Source organism: Mercenaria mercenaria, chromosome 7, assembly GCF_021730395.1.
Source record: "Mercenaria mercenaria strain notata chromosome 7, MADL_Memer_1, whole genome shotgun sequence".
Taxonomy (NCBI): domain Eukaryota; kingdom Metazoa; phylum Mollusca; class Bivalvia; order Venerida; family Veneridae; genus Mercenaria; species Mercenaria mercenaria.
In genome coordinates, this window is record NC_069367.1 from 76,728,398 (window position 1) to 76,752,993 (window position 24,596).

At 34.6% G+C, this 24,596-nt stretch overlaps 1 long non-coding RNA gene across 1 annotated transcript; it reads right to left on the reverse strand.

Annotated features, from left to right (window-relative positions):
* Positions 1-15,243: 15,243 nt before the first annotated feature.
* Positions 15,244-24,341, reverse strand: LOC123555296 (uncharacterized). Its single transcript, XR_008371809.1, has 5 exons — positions 24,269-24,341; positions 23,156-23,269; positions 21,905-22,302; positions 20,103-20,243; positions 15,244-15,584 (listed from the first exon to the last, which is right to left on the reverse strand). It is a non-coding gene; the product is annotated as an uncharacterized LOC123555296 (long non-coding RNA).
* Between the last annotated feature and the right edge of the window lie 255 nt (positions 24,342-24,596).

Genomic DNA, 24,596 nt, shown 5'->3' on the forward strand with positions numbered 1-24,596 from the left:
TTGTTTACGTAAAAGACATATTAGAATCGAAATGATATATAGCAGAACCATGTTTTAACATAACTGAACAATACTATTTGATTATACGCCACGTGTATAATTCTCTCGGGCTACGCCCTCGTGAAATTATTCCGCAGGCGTATAACGTCTTGGTATTGTTTCAATATATTAAAACATATTCTTAGTAGATTTTATTGACTACCACAACAGCAATTTCTAATTGCAGTGTTGGGGCGTAAAACGTCTCCCAGTACTTGTATTCAGCGTTGTTATATTTTCTGGTCCTTTGGGATCATGGAGTCAATTCACTATCTATGTAATAGAATTCCATTTAAGCCGGCGCCAGAGGGCGTCAGGGGTGTTGTACATTCCATAACCTTTGATGAACAGACTCAATCAAACCGAGTCTGCTGTTGTTTTGTTTGGTTGCATTTTATGCTTTCAAAGGATCTTCTTATAGATCTTATTTATATATTATTTCTGTGCTAGTGGCCTGTTTATAAGTCAACACTTACGTTTGCTCGGCAAAAGTCACAAATTGTTGTTCTAACTTATAACAATTTATTTCTGCTGTCATGTAATACACGGCCTGTAAACACTGGCTCCCTCTCTTTTTGGAGGTGAGTTGAAAAAAGAGCCAATGATACTTCCGAGGCAGCGCTGATGACCGGAACTATACTAGAAATGTAAACAAAGAAAGAGATACTTTTTGTAACAAATTTAAGACCTTCTTTCAAAAGTCGGACAATGTAGTTCCACTCAGAAATAATTATACTTTGTAAGTATGCAGGTCGATTTGCAAACCAAAGACATTTCTTGATGTGAGGACTTTTGAAAGTTTGGAAATAGGACCGGTTTAATCCAAAATTGGACATATGTTAATATACTTTGCCCTTATTTACACAGATTGAAGATTTGAAAGTTACCATACCGACCTTTTGTAAACAATGTTTTATAACTGTATAACATACGTGATTTATTGACAGGTTTCATCCATATATGTGCATTTTTGACCAAAAGGAGGAGCCAGCGCCTGCAAAGGAGGCGCTAAAAACCCGATGTTATCAATAAGTTATCCATTTTCCTTAAAATTTATTGAGAGATATTAACGATTTTTTTCTCTGTTATAACATGCCTTATGTGCTGAAACATATGGTCATTAGTTGTATATGAGTTTTTAAATGTAAGGGGAATTTCCCATTCGACAACAATTTTTATGGTCAATGAATGTTGGAATTACAATGTAAACTGAGTAAAGTAATCTGTTTTGGCAATCGATATGATTACAATTTTATGTACTTCTAAAATTTCTCTTTTATTTTCAATTTTAACTTTGTTGTTAGTTTAGTCAATCTAAGACTTACTGAATGACACGTAAATAGTGTAACAGTAGCCTAGTTTGAATAAAGAAATTTAAAAAAAGATGACAAATTACAGATTCTTAGCGCCGCCTTTGCAGCAGTGACTCCTCCTCTTGGTCAAAAATGCACATAAATGGATGAAACCCGTCAAAAATCACGCATAGGTTTAACAGTAGGAAGACAGTTTTGTTAACAAGATATTACGATGACTTTGGAATTTCTAAATATATGTAAATTAGGGCGAAATATATACACAGATGTCCACTTTCGGTATGAACCGTTCCTATTCCCTAACTTTCAAAAGTCCTCATATCAAGAAATGCTTTCGCACTGCAAATCGATCTACATACAAACAAGTATAACCATTTAGAACTAAATTGCCCGATATTTGAAAGAAGGTCTTAAATTTGCTACAGAAAGTTAAAAATCAACTCACCCTTTTTCTTTGTTTACATTTCTCGTATAGTTCCGCCTCGGAAGTATCATTGGCTCTTTTCTTCAACTCATCTCCAACAAAGAGAGGGAGCCAGTGTTTACAGGCCGTGTAACAGAACACTTTGTTATGATATTGATCGGCTAGTCATCCAACAAGTGTGCAAGTCAAATGGTTTATCGCGGCCAGAAATTTGTACAAACCGGACAGAAGTTGCGAAATTGTCATTTGTGCAGGAAAGAAGCGTTTACCATAATGTCCAGTACTGGACAGGTATAGTGACCATGCACGGACACAGCCAATTTTCTCAAAGGGGGTCCGAGCCCCCCCCCCCCCCCCACCAACACAGACACACCCTGGAAACTTTGAAATTTAGCACTTCATTTTTTGCATTCTGGAACAGTTTTATGGATTAACCTGTAAAATTTGGGAAAATGATAAAATCAAGCTTTCTTGAAGGTAAAATTCTTAGTTTCTTTTAGATAAATAATATGAATTATGTTGGGGTCGTATGTAGCAGCAGCCGTATATACTTAACATGCAGTCCTAATGTTGCCTTTTTCGAAAAACATTTTCTTTCCTTCTTGTCTTCTTTCCTTTCTTAAAGATTTTCCAGAGGGGGTCCGGACCCCGGTCCCCCCCCCCTCTGGATCCGCGCATGGTGACATATCATGCTTTCTGTTTATGCAGGTAAACTTGTGTTTGGTTAAATTGTCTGAACAGTGTACAAACTCATTACTGTTTGTTCAGGCAAGGGTGGAAAAAAAGTGGTAGACAATGAAAGCAGTAACATTTTTATTTAAAAAAAATAAACAATGAGACAAACATTTCCAGCATCTTTGGACGGTTCAAAAATCCCATGTTAAACATACGATAAAGCCCGAAACGCGTGAAAATGTTCCGAATGTAAATCGGGTGAAGTAGGCGCTCTATATATAACAGTTAGATTATGCGTCTAGATTGATTAAACTGGGCGAGTCTATTTACTTATTACTTGAGGATGAAAAAAACGTGTTTTTAAATGTTGCTCTTAAACGCGGTTATACTACTAAAAGTACAACAACAGTTAATTCACAACAAATCGTACGGTATGTTTTATAATCAGTAGAAGCTAGTCATATTTACGCTTATGAGACCTGTTTCACCCACAAGTAAAGAATTGACAGGTCCATCATGAAATATTTTCCCCAGCGTGCAAATACTTGTCCTATTCAATATGATGTCATCGGCCGCGATCAATGAGATAAACATAATAATCATTATTATTTAAAAGGAGAACGTCATTGTTTAACTTTGATCCAAGCAGGTGTAATTCAATACATTGCACTTAAAAAGCATTGAAAAGGTACACCCGGATGCAATTCAACGCATTGTAGGTTTAGTGGTGTCATCAGAAATGGCGAATATAAACTTTGTTTTATTTTGTTTGTTAATTGGAGAAATATCACCAATTTTTGTCAAAAATGGACGATACGAAGATCTTTACATAGTTATACAGGATAACAATGAAGACAATGAGGTGCTGCTTGAACGTATAAAGGTAACTTTTCAAGATAATATTTTGTTCGTCTCAAGTACAAAGTTGCTTTAATGCGTTTGATACATACGTTACTGAAATATTTAAAAATAACTCCTACGTCAGCATATGTCAGCATACGTCAACAGTGACGCAGGGTTTCATGTTTACAAGCTTTTTAGGCCGTCAACTTTTAGTTTTGATAACCTTTTATCACGTACACATTGTAAACAAATTCAGTTTTGAGAATGGTATGCTATAGATATAAGAGAATAATATCACATCGTAATAAATTTTCATATCTAATAATTTTTAAACATAGAATATGCTTATTATTTTCAAATGAAATCATTACATATATATTAATGTATATAAAAGTAAAGATACAGTGTGTACGAGTGATACATACGTAACCAAAAGTAACGTATGTATGATTTCAAATAAAAAAAAACATTTTTTGTGGCATTCGTAATGTAGTAATAAAATAATTTGAATATCATGTTCGGAACATACAGGATATGAATAGATAGAAAAGTATTTTCGCATTATGTTTAATTCTGAACGGGTGCCATTATTTATAGAAAAGTATTTTCGCATTATGTTTAATTTTGAACGGGTGCCATTATTTATCGCCAAAGTTGATTTGACAATGTAATTCAAGTTCCATTTGATCTGCAATTCATTTACATCAATCCTAATGCTTCAATTCATTCGTACAGGATGGATTTTATGTCGTTTTGACGATTACATAACGCAGATTCTTATTTTTGTACAGCAGGAGGTTACATGCCAGTGTAATTGTGCAGTACTGTATGTATTTGCTTTGAAAAAAAACTATTTGTTGTCGCGATATTGTTTATTCTTCTTTTCTGCAGTTCACATGATATGCATAACTGCCTCGATAGTGATTAAACATCTTAAAACATTTTCTTTATTATAGTTTTGGACCAATATACTAGTAATTTAGGACGTACATAAATTTCAGGGCAGTATCATAGATGATTGAATTCATATGAGATTACACTATTGCCCATTAACAGTAATACAAAATTTAATGTTATTGAAACATATTCAAAGGGCATATAAAAGATTTTATTAAATTAACGAAAATTGGTATCGGTAAATACATTGTACATGCATAATTTACTTAACTGGTACATACGTTACCTTGAGCATACTCATCGATTTTGTGTTATGTATGATGAAAATATGATAAAATGTTCTCAAAGCTGTTAGAATGACTGTAAATATTCCAGGACTTTTCCTTCAGACAAAAGTATTGTTTGTATTACGTTTAAATTACATAGAAAAAAAAGAAAAAAAAAACTGGTTTAGTTCACTCTGAATGTTTAAGGAGGTAGGTTACCTTGTTACAAGGGTAAATTCAAATTAGTTGAACCGCAGCATGTTTTTGTATTTCGTGTAATATGAAGTTTTAACTGCTACAATCTCAATTTCGTTTGTCTCTGTCCCTTCAAGTTCATTTTTTATCCAGGTTTGAAGAACATGACCCTCCAAAGGTATTTCATATTGAAAGAAGAAGGAAAATACGGATATTTAACACTTTTCAGTGTATTTTAGTTTCATTGAGATCCGTAGAAGTCTGCATAATTGATAATTTTATTGGTATGCACGTTATCTTTCTAATATAAGCTTAAAATGTATATGTCGCGGGGCTCGTGTTTCCATGGTAACGCATTTTCTCTCATTTTTAAACAACTATGTATAAAAATAGGGGTTTTCGACGGCTTCAGTGCCATTCTGTTAATGACCAACATGAAATGTTTGGGTAATATTATTAGCAAAATACCAAGCACTTTACATGGTACTCTATTTTTCTTAAATTTTAAAGTAACCATGGCAACAGAGATGTTTAAAATAGCTTATATCTTGCTGTTTGTCGTAATTTCTTTTTAAAAAATATTGAATAAGATTATCTTTCAAGTTGATGTAGCTTTAAAACATATTATTTCTAACGTAAGTTACATTTTCGTGTTTTTTGCATTTATTCAAACAAATTTCACAGCTTAGAATACGTACAGCAGTACCCCTCGTCTGCCATTTTTCATGGAAAAATCGTTCAGCGTGCTGCTATTATTCTCATGGCTATTGTTGAAATGAAAATAAAAAGCCGAAGCTGTGTTTCTTAAATAGACCAGTGTCAGCGCTTTTGAATTTTACATTTAGATACATAGGTCACGGGCTTCGTTTCCATGGTTACATCAATTCAATTCATGAATCCATAATTTTCTACTGAAATTTAAACAATTTTAGATCTTAGTTTTAGTATTTAAGTAACAAATTATCAACGGAACCTGAAAAATAGGTATAACAAATCAAACGGCTAGACTTTGTATTTGAAAATGGCCGTAACAAGTAACCTTTCACCCAACTATATTCCAAATAACATCGGTTGCCATCATCCATTTTCTTACATTCCGCATAACATTTCAATATAACTACATAAAAGAAGCAAAATATTGATTATTATTCAGAGCAAAAGACTTATAAAAAATATTTCAGCAAATAATGGTTATTTGAAAATAGTTAAAATAAGGAAAATGTACAGAATTACGTACTTTCAAGATAAAAGCTATTAATTTTGCGCGGTAACTGACACGTAACGTCATGACGTCAATGATGTCATTTTAAGGCAACATTGTTTTGAAGCGTTTCTGCGGCAATTTATTCATTATTTCTGCATTATTAAACCATAAAGCATCAGATCGAAAACAAGTTCATGATTTGTTTTCAGAAGAATGAATATACAAACACATTTAGTTTGTCGTAAACGTCGTCGTAAATCGTCACGTTAGCTTCCAGTTGGACATGCGCACATACAAATATGAAGGTAACCTACCTCCTTAAATAAAATTTGATTTCAATTCATTTTGTTAGTTTGATATACGAAGCCGGAAAAATAAATGCAGTTTGTATAATCAGTATGTTGTTAAAATGCTGGTATATTTTCAGCTGTTCTACTAAACATACCGACACAGTTAACGGCGTTACTGTTCCCGAAAACAGTTTGTTTTTTAATCACTGGTGTAGTCACGTATGTATTTTGAAAACCCTCAAAGAAAAAGTGGTGATGTTTTTTAATGTATCATAACTTTCTTCAGTGAAATTTTTCATGGTTGTTTTTTTTTTTTGTGTGTGTTTAATCTAGGTATGTTTTATTTTGGAAATGAAAGCACCTTACTTGTATACCTCAAAATTATTTTTTTTTCAGAATTTTTACGACCTATTTGCGCCTAATTAGTGATTTTGGGTGTATTACTTCCCCAAAAAAGCTTTTAAAATGTTTGAATTATTATATACCATTAGGAGAAAGGCTTCTGGAAAATAAGGTGTAGTCCTTTTATAAAAAGATGTTAGCAGTAGTGTTTTCAAATCATAATATTAAGATTTAGATCCGTTTATTTATAAAACTGTGTTGATAAACGTATTTTATGATACTGCTTTCACCCCTGAAATTAACATGTATGCTTTAACACATAGTGGGAACTCCAAAAACATTAGAAGCATAGGCACCACTTGTCAAAACACAAATGTAAAAGCACATAGTGTAAACCCTCCTATACCAAAAAGAAATTTACAGATAGTTAAATGTTGGCAAAGGATACTATATTAAATACTTGCTAAACTTCTGGCTTTCAGTACATCACGTGTCTGATAGACAGGCGGATACCTTTTAAAACTTACTACATTGAGCAAGAGATGGTTATAAATGATCACCAAAATATCATTATTCAGAATTTTACTTGTCTCTGAAAAGAGCGAAGAAAAAGGTCACTTGAAGAAGTGAGCTGCACCTTATCCTCTTATTTTCGTACACTGTTCCTTACCATCAGACAAAAAACTGTGTAATTTAAAATTACGACTTTTAATCAGCTCCAGACTAACCATGAAAGAAATATATATTGAAATTTTACTTCTAATCAGAAAAATAGCTCACAGCTATTTGAATAATTAGGAAAAAAGACCATTTTTGCTAATCGCACTATTCCTTATCCCGTGTTTAACGGAGGATTTTCCATCGATTCAAATCCCATGACCAGCATTCCAGACAAATTACAGCACTGTTTCCAAAGTGAAAGGTACCGGTTGATAGAAAAAACAGTGGAGCAGGTTGATAGCCATGTGTAATGGTCTAGAAATCCTTAAAAAAGATAAAAAGTAAGAAAAACTCATATTTTCAGTTTTGGCCGCCATTTTGTTTCGGTGGTAAGGAGTAGATCGAATAGCCCCCTTGATCATGTGTCGGTGCGACTTTAAATAAAAAAAAATATATCAAAAACTTTTACCAAAAATTCTAAGTTAAAAGGGGGCATTATTCTGTCAAAATTCAAATCAGAGTTATAGGGATTGTTTCTCCCGGTGTAGACTTTGATAGTAAATAAGTATTTTAAGTTTCAGGTCAATAGCTTTGGTAGTAACAGATATATTTGACTTTATCAAGAACTTTAACCAAAAATTCTAAGTTAAAAAGGGTCATAATTATGTCAAAATTCAAATCAGCGTTATAGGGATTATTTCTCCTGGTGTAGACGTTTATAGTAAATAAGTATTTTAAGTTTTAAGTCAATAGCTTTGATAGTAACAGAAATGTTTGACTTTATCAAAAATTTTAACCAAAAATTCTAAGTTAAAAAGGGGCATAATTCTATCAAAATTCGAATCGGAGTAACGCAGATTGTTTTTCCTGGGCCCGTATTCATAAACAATCTTAGAATCACCTCTAAGATATTTCTTATCTTAATTTTTTAGACTTAGTTAAGAGATATTCTTAAGTTCTTATTCATAAAACGACTTAGAAAAATCTTAGCGAAAAAAGTATAAGAATAATTTTTTCTTAGTTTCATGTTTATGTCTATATTTAATAAGAAATTAGGAAAGCCTGTAACAAGTTAAATTAAGCTCAATATTCTAATAAGTCTATACAGTAAATATGCAATTTATAAAAAACTGTTAATTGCGGTCATTGGCGTCCATTCTATTTTTACTTTTCTAAGATAATTCTTAAAAGTTAAGATAAATGGCCACCTATCTTAAATTTTAAGAGAAAAATCACCTACTTAATATAATTTCTAAGCCAAATTTTGTTCTTAGTACAATTCTTAGGCAAAAGTGTTTCTAAGACACATTTTAAGCCAAAAATGAGAAAAACTTAGAAAATGTTGACTTCTAAGAGATATTTCTGTCTAAGATTCTTTATGAATACGGGCCCAGGTGTGGATTTCGATAGTAAATAATTATTTTAAGTTTCAAGTCAATAGTTTTGATAGTAACAGAGATATTTGACTTTATCAAAAACTTTAACCATAAATTCTAAGTTAAAAGGGGCATAATTCTATCAAAACTCAATCAGAGTTATGGGGATTATTTTTCCTGGTGTAGACGTCGATAGTAAATAACTGTTATAAGTTTCAAATCAATAGCTTTGATAGTAACAGAGATATTTGACTTCATCAAAAACTATATCCAAAAATGCTAAATTAGAAAGGGGTATAATTCTGTAAAAATTCAATCAGAGTTATGGGGATTGTTCTTCGTTCTTCCTTGTGTAAACTTTGATAGTAAATAAGTATTTTAAGTTTCAAGTCAATAGCTTTGACAGTAACAGAGATATTTGACTTTATCAAAAATTTTAACCACTTCACGCCGACGCCGGAGTGAATGCAATAACTCTACAGTTTCTTCGAAAAGTCGAGCTAAAAACAGGCACATCCAAATTTTATATCATCTACCGCATAGTGATGATATAATAACTCAAACCCTATTGCCGTTATAAACTCTTTCATATCGCGTATAATATAAATAAACTATGCTGAGACGGACCCCTTGAAAAATTTATCGCCTTAGGTGTCCACAGTCCACGTAGACTTAATCCGTAAATGTCTACTACAAAGACTGCAATGCTTATACATACCTAACTGCTTTTAAGGTGGTACAATGCTTTGTTGCGAAAATTCGTTTTACCACATGTATCATATTGAATCATACCGATTTGCAAACACTATAATTATTAATTTATCTAAACAGCAAGTATCTAATAAAATATACTTATTATTACAGAAATCTACTAACTCCCGCCGTTTTTCATTTGATTTACCTCTTATCAATGCTTATGTTTGTCACAAGAAGGAAATTGCTTTATGTGCAAATAATTGCCTGTTGTATACAATTTTGACGGTAGAAATTCAACACGTAATTGCTGGTGTAGTTCATGTCCACGTTGTATAATGAGAACATTTCTTTTGCGTAAAATAACAGACGACAGAAATCATGAATGTACGTGTTGTATGGAACGCTCTTTTAATCTTCGTAGAGAATGATTTTCGTGGCACACGCTGTACAAAATAACGAATTTACTTAAGCGTGACGTTTGCTTTAAACTTTTCTTTTGTCGCGCAAGGCGCGCTAGCAAAACTCTACGTATTACTAAATAAGCTGTGGCTTTAAAATTCTTGAGAACTAGAAAAGCAACCAGTGATGACACTGATTGCTCCAGATCAAAGCTGAAAATGTAAGATGGTGTGGTTTCTGTAAATGTATCACACATTCTTATCAGCCAGGTGATGGCAATACATTCCTTGTTTTCTGTTATTAGTTACACTGCTTGTTGCTGTAATTGACATAAATTTTATATTGATAAAGCTACTTACAGTTACAGTGCAGACTGGAATCTTGCAATCTTCTCTGGTCATCATGCTTTGATTATAGTTGAATGAGTTGATTAACACCAGTCATAAAATGTAAAATGAAATGTATTTTGACTGAATCACAAAACACAGAAGCTCATTTATACAAGTTATGAACTGGTTTTAAAAAACTTTTATGTTTCATCCTTTCGAAAAATCATCAGATTACACGATGTCAGAAATGTCTTAAAACTTCGGCTTTCGTCCTGTTTCCTGTTAATTCCTTTTTGTTGAAGGTAGATTAAATGATCCTACAACAAACTAGTGTCTTACAAATGTGTTAATTCCTTTGCTTTACGATGATTTAACTAAAACAACATTTCAACCTGGCAATCGCGGCCGTCCCATACAGAGTTACTTTTTTTTAATGCCACTAATTTCACGAACCTAATTTAGGTAGGAAAAAAAATAGAACGGCAAAAAACACTAAATGTTTTATCTAGAAAACGATGTCTATAGCTGAAGCTTATAATCTGACTTGATTCAATTACGCTAGCGATGCGGTAGCCATTTTGTTTTTAATCAAAATTCATATCTGAAATGTACTAGCAGGGTATGGAATATATCCTGTCTCCACGTGACGTCTATTGACCAATAGAAATGCAAGCATCTTGTAGGAGGCAAGATAAACATTAATACACCATATATCATGTAACCGCAAATAACCTACGATTCTTCTCGACATAACGGTAATATTACGGTAATATTTAGGAATTTAATTGCTTTTAATGTTTTATTTGATATAAGCTTAAAAACTCAGTTTTCTCTAGCAATATTCCAACAGAAACCAGATAAGCATATCAATTTCATGCAAATTACAAAAAAAAAAACAAAAAAAAAACAGCACTTTTGTAAGAGGGAGTTTAAATACGTAGGATATAACGGTCCTTTGCTACATTATTAAGTTCGGATACAGTTTCAAGCAGAATTAATTAATCATTTTCATTAATCATAGACGTTTAATTTAAAGTTCAGTTTGAGCAATTGTTGTTTGGTATTTGAGTCTCCTATTTCGTAGAAAGTTCTTTTGTTAATTTATTTTTAGATATCGGATGAAAATAATAAAATATACATGAATTCAAAGAACTAACACGGTATCACTGACTTGTTTGAACTTTAAAATAATTTATTTGGTTTGGGGGGGTTCTTAAAACATTTTGATTTGGTAATTTGGACACAATTTTGATAACCGGGTTAAAAAAAAAACAACGACAAAAAAACAACAACAACAAAAAACAACATCAACAAACAAGTTATTAGATGGCGAATGTCGTTGGGCGTGCGGGTGGCGGTTTGTTTTCCGCTCAAGTTCGGGATTGCATGTCAAGATCACTGTTCAATAACTTGCGTTTGCATTGATGTATTGAAACAAAATAAAATTTGTTAAAAGATCCTTTGGAAGCATACAATGCACCCAAGCAAAATGCTAGCAGGCTCGATCTGAGTGAGTCTTCATGGGAAGTAATGGAATATGCAGCACCAGTTGCTTATGGAAAAATCAAAGCGGGGATTGTATATGGGGTCAATAGAGTCAAGTTCAAAGCCATCATAAGTTAATCTTCATACTAACCAATCTTCACCGTGGTGCAGATTTTTGTGCTGTGAAAAGTATGAATGGCGGTTCAGATCTCTCTAAGAACCTGTTTTGTAATAAAAGGTCATTCTAATGTCACTGGCCAATGTCAAGGTCGCAGTTATTAAAATACATTTTTTTCTCACTGTTGTCATAAAAAGGTGGTTCTTGATGTATAATTTTAGTTTGGACTTACTGTCACAGTGTACAGCAAGCTTATCTGAAGAAATATCTTTGGATTATATTTGGGGTCACTCACCGTTACTAAGAATAGAAAAATGGGGTCCAATCAAATCTTTAGTTTGTGTACAACTATTGTCAGCAAACTTGGTGAGTAGTTAACTTTTATCAACCACAAAGGTCGGGAATGTGTTTGTGGGTCACTCAGGTCAGGGCCAAGGTCACTGTAACAAAAAAAAAAATAGAAAAATGGTTTCCGCTCAATAGCTCATTTGGAATGAGATAACTTAAATTAATCTGCTGAGTTTGAAAGTTCCTCCCTTATATTTGTGTGTTCTTTTGCTAGTGTGGTGCGTTTCTGCGTGTTATGGGCTGCGCGTTTGGGAGGCTGCGGTTTTGAATCGCGGCTTTATCTGTTTGATGTTTATCCTTGTTTTTAACGCCAAAGTGTAATATCGTAGTATATCATGGTGTTATATTGAACATCTGGTAAAAGTGTATAAAAGGGCTCAGATTACACTACTGGATGCACATGCCATTAAACGGGTCACGAAATTGGCCTTAATTTTTTCAAAGTTTTTTAACAGAGTTTTAACAGGTCACCATTAAAATTCACCCATTACTTCTTACTATTTAATGGGATTTTCATGACCATAGTTTTAATGCCATACATTAAAAATGACTTTGATGACCATGAAAACTGCTTAAAATAAACCATTAAAATAAGTTAACAGGCTCCTTAAAACTCCATGAAAAATTTAATTGGCATGAAATTAATGTGCCATTAAAAAATTACCCCTAAATTCCCCATTAATTAGTAAGAACTAATGGGACCATTAATTTTTTTAATACTCTGTTAATGGCCGTTAATTATTAAAAAATTGATTAATGGTCTCATTAAATATGTCAGATTCAATTTTAATGGGTTTATTATATTTTAATTGTATATCAAATTAAGGGCCATGAAAATTTACCTTCAGAATTAGACATCTTAAGATAATCAACTTCATATTAATATTTGCCGTATCAGTAATAACGAGATAGAGTGAAAGTGCATCAAATTTTAACCTGAAAATCTAAGTAAGTGAAAAGGGGTGAATAATTCATAAAATATTGGTGCCAGAGTTATGGCCCTGAAGTCAGATGATGTGGATGATGATGAGGAATAAGTATTTCAAGTTTGAATCAAATCATCAAGTAATTACAGAGATAAGTTGAAAACAAGAGCTCGTCGAATACGAAATGCCCCCCTTGATGCATTCAGTAATTGCACAAGGAACAGAAATTATTTGCTCACTGTAAACAAAAGTTCTACTGTTCTGGTTCAATGTCACATTGACCTTTGACCTATTGACCTCAAAATCAACAGGGGTCATCTGCTGGTCATGATCAACCTCCCTATTAAATTTAGTGATCCTAGGCCTAAGCGTTCTCAAGGTATCGTCCGGAAAGGGTTTAAATGTTCTGGGTCAATGTGACTTTGACCTTTAGCCTACAGATCTCAAAATCTATAGGGGTCATCTACAGATCATGACCAACCTCCCTATCAAGTTTCATGATCCTAGGCCCAAGCGTTCACAAGTTATCGTCTGGAAACGGTTTAAATGTTCCGGGTCACTGTAACCTTGACCTTAAAATCAATAGGGGTCATCTGATTCTGCTGGTCATGATGAACCTCTATATCATCTTTCATGACCCTTGGCCCAAGCGTTCTCAAGTTATCGTCCAGAAACCGTTTAACTGTTCCTGGCCAATCTGACCTTGAACTTTGACCAAATGACCTCAAAATCAGTAGGGGTCATCTGCTGGTCATGTTCAATCAATTTTCCTGATCCTAGACCCAAGCGTTCTATAGTTATTGCCCGGAAACCGTTTTACTGTTCCTGGTCACTGTGACCTTGACCTTTGACCTACTGACCACAAAATTAATAGGGGTCATCTGCTGGTCATGACCAACCTCCCTATCAACTTTCACGATCCTAGGCCCAAGCAATCTTGAGTTATCATCCGGAAACTGTTTAACTCTTCCTGGTCACTGTGACCTTGAACTTTGACCTACTGACCTCAAAATCAATATGGGTCATCTGCTGGTCATGACCAACCTCCCTATCAACTTTCACGATCCTTGGCCCAAGCAATCATGAGTTATCATCCGGAAACCATTTAACTGTTTCGGGTCACTGTGACCTTGAACTTTGACACACTGACCTCAAAATCAATAGGGGTCATCTGCAGGTGATGACCAACCTTTCTATCAACTTTCATGATCCTAGGCCCAAGCGTTGTTGAGTTATCATCCGGGACGGACTGGTCTACATACAGACCGACCGACCGACATCTGCAAAACAATATACCCCTCCTTCTTCGAAGGGGGGCATAAAAAGAGAGTGTTAAAAAAACTTTAACCAAGGTGGGGACGCGGAATGACGCCGACGGCGGGATGAGTAGGATAGCTCTCTTTATATTTGTATAGTCGAGCTAAAAAGGGGCATAGTTTTGTAGCAAGAGCTGTCCATAAGACAGCGCGCTACACTATTGGCAATTTGACAGTAAAATGAATATATGTCTCAATAACAGAACTCTCCTTTAAAAGGAAGAGACATAATTCTATCAAGAACACAAATTAGAATCACTGTGATTGTTACCACACATGCAGATGATGATGGTAAAGATATATTTTGAGTTTCAACTCATTATCTTATATAGTACCAAAGTTTTGTCCAGAAAACTAAGTTTTTCAAAAGATTTAAGTATGAAATGGGCATAATTTGGTCAAAAATACAAATCAGAGTTATGGGGATTGTTACCACACATGCAGATGATGATAATACAGATACATTTTAAGTTTTTATCTTATATTGCATTCAAGTTATATCCAGAAAGCAAAGATTGCCAAAAAAAACCCTTTAAATACAAAGGGGCATAATTCTGTCAAAATACAACTAGAGTTATGGGGTCTGTAGGTGATGATTATAAAGAAAAACTTTTAATTTCAAGTCATTATCTTTTTAAGGTTCAACGATATGCCTATAAACGAAGCTTTCGAAAAAATTTAACATGAAAATAATTCCAAGTATAACAACTTTGTGACCTTGACCTTGGGTATCATGGGCCCAGCCCCTGCACATACCTTTTCTGTATGCTGGACAATGTTTATGTGAACTTAGAGTAAGATATAAGCAGTAGTAACAAAGATATGACAGGAAAACAAAGTTGCCGAAAAACTTCAACCTTAAAAATAACCGAATTGTAACAGCTTGGTGACCTTTACCTTGGGTATAATGGGCTCAGCCCCCACACATACATTGCTTGTATACTGGACAATGTTTATGTGAAGTTACAATAAGATATAAGCAACAGTAACAGCGATAAGACTGAAAAACAAAGATTACCGAAAAACATCAACCAAGAAAGGTCACGCCGACGCCAGGGTGAGTAGAATACCCACCCCGCTCCTAAACTCCAAATAGTGGAGCTAAAAACCCACCTATATTGAGTGCATGTAGTCCCCTTTAAACAAACAGTACTCACATCTGATGGTGTCAGCCCAGTACAATTTCTCCTTCTTTGCTGTATAGTAAAACAAGCACTTTCGGACATGGATTGTGAATTTCACAATAAAATTGCAGCATTGACAGCTCTGTATTTCTGAAGAGTAATACTATCCCAGTCAATATATCCCAGAAAAACACCAGCATCAGCGATGAACTTTTTTGCACATTAAAGTATCTAGTCCATGTTTAAATTTCCCACTGACATCTGTCATGGCCACCAGTCTGGTGTAGTTTTTTAATCCTTCCACACAGGAAATGTAATCCTGGAAAACACACATAAAACAACTGTTAAAGACATCAGAAATGACAAACAAGAGCACCGCCTTGTGGGTGCTGACCCTCATCTGATTTTTTTTGTATAATAGAAATATTGTCCTACCCATGATATTCTAAGTCTAAAAAGGGCCATCATTCTTGCAAAAAGCAGGATAGGGTTATGTTTCTTGATGTACAGTGTCCACTTATGATGGTGAAAAACTGTTGCAAGTTTTAAAGCAATAGCTTTGATAGTTTATGAGAAAAGTTGCCTTAAACATAATACTCAACCAAGAAAATGATTTTCTAAGTCCAAAAGGGGCAATAATTATTGCAAAAAGCAGGATGGAGTTATGTTGCTTGCTGTACAGGGTCAGCTTATGATGGTGAACAAGTGTTGCAAGTTTCAAAGCAAAGCTTTGATAGTTTAAGAGAAAACGTTGACCTAAACATAAAACTTAACCAAGAAATCTGATATTTTCTAAGTTCAAAAGGGGCCATAAATCTTGCAAAAAGCAGGATGGAGTTATGTTTCTTGCTGTACAGGGTCAGCTTATGATGGTGAACAAGAGCTGCAAGTTTTAAAGCAAAAGCTTTGATAGTTCAGGATAAAAGCTGACCTAAACATAAAACTTAACCAAGAAAACTGATTTTCTAAGTCCAAAAGGGGCAATAATTCTTGCAAAAAGCAAGATGGAGTTATGTTTCTTGATGTACAGGGTCTGCTTATGATGGTGAACAAGTATTCCAAGTTTCAAAGCAATAGCTTTGATAGTTTAGGAGAAAAGTTGACCTAAACATAAAACTTAAACAAGAAATCTGATATTTTCTAAGTACAAAAGGGGCCATAAATCTTGCAAAAAGCAAGATGGAGTTATGTTTCTTGCTATACAGGATCACCTTATGATTGTGAACAAGTATTCCAAGTTTCAAAGCAATAGCTTTGATAGTTTAGGAGAAAAGCTGACCTAAACATAAAACTTAACCAGGCAACGCCGACGCCGACAACCGCTCAAGTGATGACAATAACTCATTTTTTTTCAAAAAATCAGATGAGCTAAAAATGTACACAGTATCAATAAATACATTTGGAATTTAACATGTCGAAGTAGGGATAGCATTTAACTGGGAACTTCAAAATTTCAAAGAACTACTTTCTAGGATACAACGACCCGGAAGTACTTATATACCGGGGTGACACCTAAATCTTATCAAATTTTCGATTTAGCCAAATTTTCCCCACAAAATCTTGTAACTTAGGGTTTTGCGAGAAAAGTTACACAAGACATTGTCATCGCAAAGAAAATTTTGTACCGCAGAAACATTTCAAACATTAGACCTACTTTGCGGAGAAATTGGCTCGGAAACCGGAATTTTGAAGACAAGAGGGCCATGATGGCCCTATATCGCTCACCTGTTATCATTGCACTTGAGGACAAGAAGGTCCTCAGAAAAAATATCTAAGTTCAAAGGACAGGAACAACAAAGGAAAGAAATTTAACCAAAAAGAAAAACAAAATTCTTACAAGGTACAGATATGTCAAAATACACCTAAAAATTGGAGGTACCATCCATGTTGTACCACAGAAAAGTGGTCTCAGTTTTTCCCTACGGCCAATAATAAAGTTACTAAAAATAGGCTATTTATAGTAACGTAAAAGGGAAGTAATTCAAAAGAAAATTATTTTAAGTGAACAAAAGAAGGATCTGCCAAATAAATCTGTTAACATAAATGAAATTTCAGATCAGTATCTTCATTAGTTACGGAGATATACCCATTTTAAATTCAAAAATAAAGGGAGGTAATTTGACATAAAATCAGTCCATAGTTATACACCCTGATTGCCTGGTCCAACTAATGACAATAATGAAATTTCAAATAAGTCCTGTAAGTACTTACTGATATAAATCCATTTTGACTACAATCAGGGGAGGTAATCAGATATAAAATAACTCTGGAAACTACGAATGGATCTGATTTGTCATGGAATCCAAGATTTATTGTTGTTGAAGATATTTTGGAAGTTTGTATCAAATAAAACCATAAATGAAGTCTCTTTATGCCTGCAAAAGCTAAAATAGCCAATTTTGGACATTTAAGGGGCCATAACTCTGGAACCCATGATGGAATCTGTCCAGTTTAAGAAAGGAACCAAGATCTTGTGGTGATACAAGTTGTGTGCCAGTTTGGTTAAAATCACATCATAAATGAAGTTGCTATTGTGCAGACAAGGTCAAAATAGCTAATTTTGGCCCCTTCAGGGCCCATAACTCTGGAACCCATTTGGGGATCTGGCCGGTTCAATAAAGGAACTGAGATCTTATGGCAACACAAGTTTTGTGCAAGTTTGATTAAATTCAAATCATAAATGAAGCTGCTATTGTGCAGACAAGGGCAAAATAGCTAATTCTGGTCCTTTCAGGGGCCATAACTCCGGAACCCATAATGGAATCTGGCCAGTTGAAGAAAGCAACCAAGATCTTATGGTGATACAAGTTGTGTGCCAGTTTGGTAAAAATCAAATCATAAATAAAGCTGCTATTGTGCAGACAAGGTCAAAATAGCTGATTTTGGCCCTTTCAGGGGCCATAACTCTGGAACCCATAATGTGATCTGGCCAGTCAGGGCCCACGCTGTCGTTCGCCACTCGAGCCATTTGGCGAATCTGCGATGAAAGTGGCGAAGAAAAATCGCGAGTGGCGAAAATGAAAAAATGTTCGTAATTTGGAGCGCCATTTTGTTTTAGACGTTCTAAATCGTAACCTCTGAGAAATTATGTTAAAAAACAGTTGACTGGTTCCGATAATATTACCTTATAAAATTAACTTATTTCGGGATAGTACTACCCAGTCTGCGTTTACTTTTACATACAACAATGTGTAATAAACATCTTGACACGCGAGAAGATGCAATTTGCAATCAATTAGCAACCGATTATCGGGTTAAAATAATTTTTTTGTTTTGTTGTCATTACGGCAGATTAAATGATTGATGCCTTTAATTTCCATGGATCAAATAATTAATAAATAAATCGGCAAAATAATGAATGGTTTGATGAATTTTTTAACGTTGTCGCCACCGTCAGACAGTATCTTAGTCACAGGCACGGGTCCAGTGTATTTTTTGTTTAATATAAACATCCTTTTTTTTTCACACAAATATACTTTTTATATGTTAGTCAAATGAAAAAAAAAATGATGACAAAAAATCCGGTCACAATATCATACACAACACTGTGACCGGATTTTTGTCATCATTTTTTTTTTTCCATTTGACTAACATATAGAAAGCATATAAAATTTGTGTGAAAAAAGGTTGTTTTTTTATATTAATAAAAAAAAATAAAAATACACTGGATCCGTGTCTGTGATCTTAGTAAGTAATTAGTAAAGGTGTTTGCCAAGTTTTTTGAATGTCTTTAAAAGTTAGGAATGGATTTGAAATGTAATCCTGTATCAGGGTAGATTTCTCGGAAGCACAGAGCACCAAAAACACAGCCCCCGGGCCATGCATTTACATAGTAGGCCCACAACAAAAAGAAGCTGTAATGGAAAAATATTTCAGACAGGTTGCTTCAAACATCCAACAACATTTTAAAATACAAAACTTGCTTTAGAGGTATACCCACTTTCATTCAAAAGTCCCCCTATATAGCTAGAATATCACCATTTGCTTATGGGAAGTAACAAAAATTTTCAACGCGCCGCAGGAAGGGAAACCTCTCCAGCACCCTCCCTACCGTTCCCGACAAAAAAGGTGGCTCCAACTTTTTTCAGCCCAGTGTGGGCCCTGCCAGTTCAAGAAAGGAACCGAGATCTTATGGTGATACAAGTTGTGTGTAAGTTTGGTTAAAATAAAAACTTAAATGAAACCACTATCGTGCAGACAAGAAATTGTTGACGGACGGACGCACACACGACGGACGACGGGTGATCACAAAAGCTCACCTTGTCACTATGTGACAGGTGAGCTAAAAAAAGGCACATTACAAAATTTGCCTTCCTTCTGAAAATTTCAGATTTTCATGAAATCAACTGTGATATCACTAGTTAATGCTTATAGTATGTTTTATGTAACTAAGCTTATTTATTTTGTAAAATGATGTATCAAAATGAGTATTTACTTTAAAAATATGCAATTTTTAGTAAAATATGCATAATTTACCCACTACAATTGCAGAAAAATGAACATTTTAATGATTGAAAGACCAGAACCCACAAGCAAAGACCAATATGTGATTATATTTATGACAATTACTAGAAGTAAAACAGATCAATACATCACAGCCTATCTTAAAATGTATTATTTCTTCGACTAAGCCGGGCAATGCCTGAAACATCAAATGCAAAGTCGATCTGCGCCATCTTGGAGGCAGGCAAATGCGGAAGGTCAAGAACTCCAACTGGAGCCAGACACAGCTCAGTTTACTCCTGAAACTGTCAAGCAGTTACTGACAAGACTACATTCTGACTATAGACATTAGGACCAGAGGGAAATGTGCCGGTGGAACATGTAAATCGCTTACCGAAAACTAGCCGTCAGTCTGCGGTGTTACACTGGGAATCACAGCTTCTGCCCGCTCGACTTTATAGGTTGGTCTGGTTTATGGGTAGCTGCTGACTGGTTGTATGATTCTAAATTCCTTCTAATGTATGGAATGCATCGCCTGCAAATGACAAAAGAAAGATCGTGAACCGGTGTTGGCCCTTTTTGAGAAACAACTGAGTGTGTGCGTACAGTTCTAAGTGTGATCAGGAACACCTATAGAAAAAAGTGACATAGTATTCACAGATTGGTACCATCTATATCATTTCTTTATCATTCTGATATCAACTGGTTCAGGAACTTTACAGGAAGTCTGTCATTAAAACACTGCAACTGAATAATTTTCTACATATATGTTAGCTGAAATAGTGAAAAGAATATTAAAATAAGTATTACCAGACAACCTCTTTCAGCACAGACAACAAAGTATTTGAAATGCACATTTAAAAGAATTGAAACACATAAATGTTATGAATAAACAACATACAGAAAAAACATGGATAAAAGTCCCAACAGGAAAAGTCCCATCTAAAGAATGAAGTAGAATGAATCGAGCAAATCTTAAAAACAAATACCGTCAAGTTATGTTTCCAGTCGGTACCAGGACAAATACATATTAAGGAAACTGCACGGGGCTGACCCAGGAAATCAGCCCGGTTAAATAGTTTCTAAGTAACACAGACCTGCATTGTAAACCTGAAAAGCAAATCAGAATAGAAGCATCCCATTCAAGGCAGAATGTATCTGACGATGGCCTGATGTGGGCTGAAGCTGAAAGCTCGGAATATGTTCTAAACTTAAAAAAACAAATGAATAAATAAAATAATAAACAACAACAACAACTATTTTATAACACTGAAGCAACCTCCATGTAATTCCCTGTAATACAACCAATGTCCTGTCAGAGTAAAGAAAACTTGTTATACATTAATAATGCTGACAAACGCACTCGGCACACTGGTAAGCAATGTCCTTCAATGCCAAAATGCCGGTAGCACATTGAATTTGACTGAAATGAGAAAAATAATTATTTCGTGTAATATTAGTTATGCGTCTCATACGCAAGGGAACGAACAATCACGCAATTTCTTTATATCATATATGAGACGCCTGTTGTATGTGTAATACACCGTGACCGGTTCGAGATTCAGGCCCAACAAGCAGTCATTCTCTCCGACTCTTGTTCTCTCCTACTCTTGTTATGAAACCGACTACAGCCTCATTTATAAACCCATCCGGTCCAAAATGAACAGCTTCCATAAATATGACACTGTTCATCCACGGTCTATTGAGGCACTACATAACATGTTCGTGAGGAAGCCATCCAGCTGGCTTACGGAAGGTCGGTGGTTCTACCCAGGTGCCCGCTCGTGATGAAATAATGCACGGAGGGGCAGCTGGGGTCTTCCTCCACCATTAAAGCTGGAAAGTCGCCATATGACCTATCATGTGTCGGTGCGACGTTAAATAAAAAAAAAAAAAAAAAACATAACATGTTCACATATATATACTTACAAATTCTTCAGAAAAAGAGACGCTATGCGGAATAGAATTTTAAAATTTTTTTTTAAGAAATTTAAATTTATATTTTTTTCTTAAAATAAAAGTGAAAAACTATGTGTCTTCTTTTTATATAGCCTTTTTAAAGCTTCCTGCTTGTTCAGTGTCTTTGCACTATAGTAGAAGTCTGACAAATCAAGAGGAGACAACTATTACTCAAATTTCAAAGAAATTTCAACTACTGAATTTTTAAAATTTAAATAAAATTAAATTTTCACAAACCTTGGAAATATCCATTTAGCCACTGATTTGTAATGTTATCAGCTACTAGTGTGTGAAGTTTCATGACTGTAAACCCTATGTTTGTTGAGATATTCCACTTTCTGAATTTGTCATATAGGTGTCGGCACAGTACAATTTCTCCTTCTTTGCTGTATAGTAAAACAAGCACTTTTGGACATGGATTGTGAATTTCACAACAAAATTGCAGCATTGACAGCTCTGTATTTCCGAAGAGTAATACTATCCAAGTCAATATATCACAGAAAAACACCACCATTAACAATGAACTTTTTTGCTACACATTAAAGTATCTAGTCCATGTTTAAATTTCCCACTGACATCTGTCATGGCCACCAGTCTGGTGTAGTTTTTTAATCCTTCCGCACAGAAATGTAATCCTGAAAAACACACATAAAACAACTTTTAAAGACACACTAGCTGATGTTTATATAGAGCTTACACACTATTTACACTATCAAAACAATATTTCAGGACTTACAGGTCTTTCAAATAAAGACCCACTGCAGTTGTTTTCACCAGTTTCTGGCCATAGGGCCAAAGATCAAAGCTGCCATTACTAATAAAGACACAATTACTTGCAAAATAACTTCAACTTTCGATAAGGGAAAGCATAATCTTGCAAAGAAAATTAAATTTTACTATTGAGAAGTACTTTACTCTTAAATAAATAGCTGCCAAGCATCCCTTGAGTTACTTTATTTTACCTAGAGTGCCATTTTTAGGTTATTTTCACACAATTTCAGACTATGGACAGCCTAAATACATCTTTTAGAACACATTTTACAAGAGTGTCTGTCAAACTAATTGTACAAAAAAATAACATTTCAAAGCCCAAAATACCTTACTGAAACAGTTGAAAGATTAGAATTATAAACAATTAAATGGAGATAATTCACTTGTAATATGTATCAATATTTTAATTCTGATAACTCCTAGATTCAATTTTGGCATTTTTCTGACACACTATTACCAGCACTAAAAATATGTTATAAAACATGTACATAATGCTGTAAAGCTATACAGATATGTCTGAACCTATTAAGAAATTATTTTGCAAGAATGAGAAATAATTTTTCAGCTCTATCCAACAAAACAGCACATGATAGACTATCATTTGATCCTCAGAAAGCCTACATAATGTAACTGTAGCCTGAACACTTAAAAGTACAAGTAAAATAGCTATATTCTGCAATATGGATTCCATAAGAAGAATGCATTTCTGTGTCCTACCTTTACTATTCTTCAACTATAACCACTTCGGCACTGTCAGCTAGTAAATAGGCTTCCTCCAGTCTTGTCATAAAATCTTCAAGGAACCATAGCTGGTCAAGTCTGTATGGAGACCTAAATAAAAGATTTATGGAAAAAAAAAAACTATACATTCATCTTACACTCCACCCCTCCTTATATCCTGCACACAAAAGAAAATTCTGCCTTCAAGCACCATTCAGCCAGGCACTAGTAAAATATTCCAAATTTCACAGAAAACATTATATTGCTCGATTTTGACACAAACTTTATTTTTTTTTTTTGTAAATATGTAAATGTAACATTTTTATCCAATCCGCTTACGTCTCATTGAATCTACATTTTTTTCAACCAATCCAAAGCCAGCTTGTAACAATCTCTGACCTAGAACACAATTGGTATATAGAGTATTGAGACATATGTGATGTTTTTTGTATTAGTCAAACTTGTGCTAGTGACCACCCGTGAATAGCGACCACCTGTCGACAACGACCAGCCTCTGGTCCCCTTGTAACAAAATGCTCATAAAAAGGCCGTGAATATCGACCACCTGGCGACCGCGACCAACAACCGGCCTAATTCATTCCCAAGGCTCATATTTGTCCCCCAATAACGACCAAGCTGGATCGTTCTGGCATGAAAATATTTGAAATCCACCGAATTTTCATGACTTTCGCATTATAGCAAACATTATCATTACTGCTTGATTGAAAATTTGCACTGGCCGAATTAATACATAGAACATAAAGAAAGCAAGAAGCTGTAAAAAATACTTTTTATCAGCATGATAATGGCTTACTGAGAAGTGACCCTTCCCCCCCGAATAAAGACCACCTGTGAACAAAGACCACTTTTGCTTGTTCCGAAGAGTGGTCTTTGTTCACAGGTTTGACTGTATCATTTCTTAATATTTATGATACATGTCAAATTGTGTGTTTCTAATAATTGTTACTTGCTGGCCAATAAGTAAGCATATATTATCTTTGTAAAACATTTCCATCTACTAATAGATTTCATTGCAAATATCATGTTATTGGCCATTTTATCATTGTTTTGCTATTACCAATCTGTTAATTAACTTCACTTTCAACTCACCAGCTTCATAGTCCTTCATGAAACCTTTAAATAATGGCCCCTCATCCATAAAATCCAAGATGTTCTGACGAACCTGTAATAGTACAATATAGATGATCATTTATATAACAAACCGCATCATGAAAACCAAAATAGTGAATTTTGACCAACATGGATCCAGACCAGACTGCGAAATCAAAGGCTCAGCGCAGGCATGAGAACCAAAATAGTGCATTTGCGACCAGAATGGATCCAGACCAGCCTGTGATTTCGCAGTCTGGTCAGGATCCATGAAGTTCGCTAGCAGTTTCTCTAACTGCAATAGGCTTTGAAAGACCTTTTTTTTGTT